Raw genomic sequence first — 3,282 nt, forward strand, 5'->3', positions numbered from 1 at the left:
ACCATACATCAAATTTGCTGGCACCCTGATCTTGGACTTCTAGCCTTCAGAACTGTGAGAAATGAATTTCTGTTGCTTATAAGCAACCCAGTCTATGACATTTTGTTATGTCAGCCCAAATCGACTAAGACAAAAGGCGTTACAATGTCTTTGCTGTATGCAGTCATGAGATATCAAAATATTAATGTCTTCAGCACCATTCATTGCCTTCTCTCACCCATTTCACCAGTATAATGTTGATTTTTATACTGATTAACTGATTTCAGATGGAGGAATTATCAGAATCATAGAAGAGTTTAACAGTTTGGGATTCACTTATTATTTAAATATTAAAACCCATTTTAAATGGTCTGACCCGAAATACCATTAAACTCAATAATTAAATAATGATTATATCTAATTCATAAAATGTAGAATTTTTTAAGATGTAGACTGTTTTACTTATTATTTTTTAAAGATTTTATTTATGTATTTAACAGAGAGAGCAAGAAAGCACAAGCAAGGGGAGCAGCAGAGGGAGCAGGGAGCCTGATGCAGGGCTTGATCCCAGGACCCAGGGATCATGACCTGAACAGAAGGCAGATGCTTAACCTACTGAGCCACCAAGGTGCCCCTATCTTACTTATTATTTTCCTTCCCTCCCTCCCTCCCTCCCTCCCTCCCTCCCTCCCTCCCTCCCTCCCTCCCTTCCTCTCTCTCTCTCTCTCTTTCTCTCTTTCTTTCTTTTAAGTAGGCTCCACACCCAGCATGGAGCTCAACATGGGGCTTGAACTCATCACCCTGAGATCAATCTTCAATCACTCGAATAGGTAAAAAATTTAGCAGGAAGGTGTGAATGGGTCTTAGCATTGACTTTGGTCTCAGTGAGTGTGAGTGACTCAGACTTCTGCAGTCACAGAGGGTCCTGCATTGAGAAGGGCTTCTGCTTGGTTTAATGCTCTGTTGTGAAAATTTTTTTTAATAATGACTTTTTAAAAGATTTTATTCATTTATTTGTCAGAGAGAGAGAGAGAGAGCACAAGCAGGGGGAGCAGCAGGCAGAGGGAGAAGCAGGCTTCTTGCTGAGCAAGGAGCCTTATGCGGGACTCGATTCCAGGACCTGGGGATCATGACTTGAGCCAAAGGCAGACTCTTCACTGACTGAGCCACCTAGGTATCCCTCTGTTGTGAAATTTTTAAGAATTTTTGAACAAGGTATTTTACATTTTGTGTTGAATTTGGTAAATTATGAAACTGGTTCTTTCTCTGTCATATTCGTATTTGTTCAAGATGACCAAGTAAGTATGAGCACTATAAAAAAGTAGTATTGAGTCTTAGTATTATTATACCTATTAATAATTGCTTTATTCATACTGGTTTCTAGGTACAAGGTGCTAAACCCCCCGCTCTTACAGTATTAAACAAGTATGTCTCTCTCAAGGACTGAACAATAGTACACCAGTATTACAATTTCTAATCAAATGTGACAGATAAGGAAACAAATGAGATCCAGCACACAAGTCTTCATGATTATGTTGAAAACACCGAGAGGCAGACTTCAGGCTCTAACAGTAATTTCTGTTCTATTTCACCCGGCAAACAAACCCTGAAGACTAGCTCAAAGTTAGAGACAACAAATGAAAAATGTTTTTCTTTGGAAATTTTTTTTTCTTGAGAACAAAATAAGAAATAGGAGATGTCCTTTGTAGCTCAGCAATAGGTAAATACCATCTAAACAATAAGAAAAAGTTAGAAACTCTCTTCCTTGAATAACCTAAAGTTGTTTCTGGAAGTAGAAATATGATGGGTTTGAGAAGAAACTTTCTATGGGGTTGAGACTTGGCTATGAAATTAGAACTAATTTCTGGTTAAAAATTTGTTCCCTGAAGGAATAAATATCTAATGCCTGACATAGGATGACTCAGAATGTCACTATTTCCATTTTTGGCATCCAACACACCAATCTTAGAAAAGGATACATGTCCCAATTAACAGTCTTTTCCCAACATAGTGGAGAGAGTCTATTTAATTATGGGTCTGCACTGCAGTCTTTATCACCATCTTTACTCTGCCCGGTCCTAGTGGGACATGGCATAATATACAATTGCGTCCATTCACATAATTTTTGCTATTGTATATTCATAATAGACAAAACCTTGCCATGGCAAGTCAAGCAATCTCACTACCCAAAGCAGCTGTGGGCTAAAGGAATGTCCGGGCTTGCAGGGACAGATATATGGGAGGCTTTTAAAATGTGTGGGTAGAGTTGTGAGCCCTTTCACGCTGGTGCTTGGTTACATCATCTGCTTTCTTATACTTAGGACTTTTCTGCTGTGTACCTTGACTGGACTCTACTACAGGAAACTTATAACATTCAAACTTAGTATCTACTTTCTCATTGGGTGAACCACTTAACAAATTTTGAAGGAAAATAAAAATCAGAGTAAGTGAATGATAAACCATTCCTTCCTCGTAAGTCACTAAAGAGGATCCTTTGGGTGGTACCCTTTGAAAGCACAGAGACTGTGATTAAATGGGTTTAGGGTATCCCCTAAATAGAAGATTTTCTGTCATTTACTAGACTTTAAAAGGTCTTGTTGTAGGCAGCTACCAGTGTGCATTAGCAGAAATCCATACCTACTTTATATAATTTATGAGTATTCAAATTCCACATTGTTCTGGGAAAAAGACCTTTGAGAAACTAAACAAACCACACATGATTTCTTTCCAAATGGAAGAGTTAAGATAAAATACATTTAACAGTTTGAATTCAATTTCTCCCTCTTTTAAAGGGCCTGAAAAGTTACATATATTGGATTCTACAGTGTAAAAGTATCTGTCCCTAAACAACATTGGTGTGCATCCCAACAGTCTGAAATGTACAGCTGAATGATTTGAATATTCAGCTCTTCAATGAGGAGTAAGTCTATAATTGTACAAATTATGTATCACATTAATTATTATTAATTATTATTATTATAATTTATAATAATTGTTTATTAATTAGATATTAAAAAACAACCCTGGGTTTTTTCTTTAGTGATTTAATTCTATGAGAGATGTTGCTTTTGTGAGACATAAATGTAATTTTCAGAATGAGAAAATCCAGATTTCGTGGAGAGAGTATGCCAATTACGTACTACTTAAGATAAGTGGAAGACTTCTGCCTCTGGGCAAGATTGAGAGGAGAGCATATTTACTCTCCTGGCTGACAAAACAACAACAACAACAACAACAACAACAAAATATATAAAAAGACAGTTTTCAGACAATGGACATCCAGTAGTGAACCACAGTGATCCC

At 37.1% G+C, this 3,282-nt stretch overlaps 1 long non-coding RNA gene across 1 annotated transcript; it reads left to right on the plus strand.

The window, feature by feature from the left end:
* Nucleotides 1-950: 950 nt before the first annotated feature.
* LOC130543938 (uncharacterized) lies at nt 951-2,919 on the plus strand. The gene is made up of 3 exons (XR_008959723.1): nt 951-1,153; nt 2,301-2,422; nt 2,772-2,919. It is a non-coding gene; the product is annotated as an uncharacterized LOC130543938 (long non-coding RNA).
* Nucleotides 2,920-3,282: the final 363 nt, after the last annotated feature.

This window comes from Ursus arctos, unplaced genomic scaffold, assembly GCF_023065955.2.
Source record: "Ursus arctos isolate Adak ecotype North America unplaced genomic scaffold, UrsArc2.0 scaffold_17, whole genome shotgun sequence".
Lineage (NCBI taxonomy): Eukaryota > Metazoa > Chordata > Mammalia > Carnivora > Ursidae > Ursus > Ursus arctos.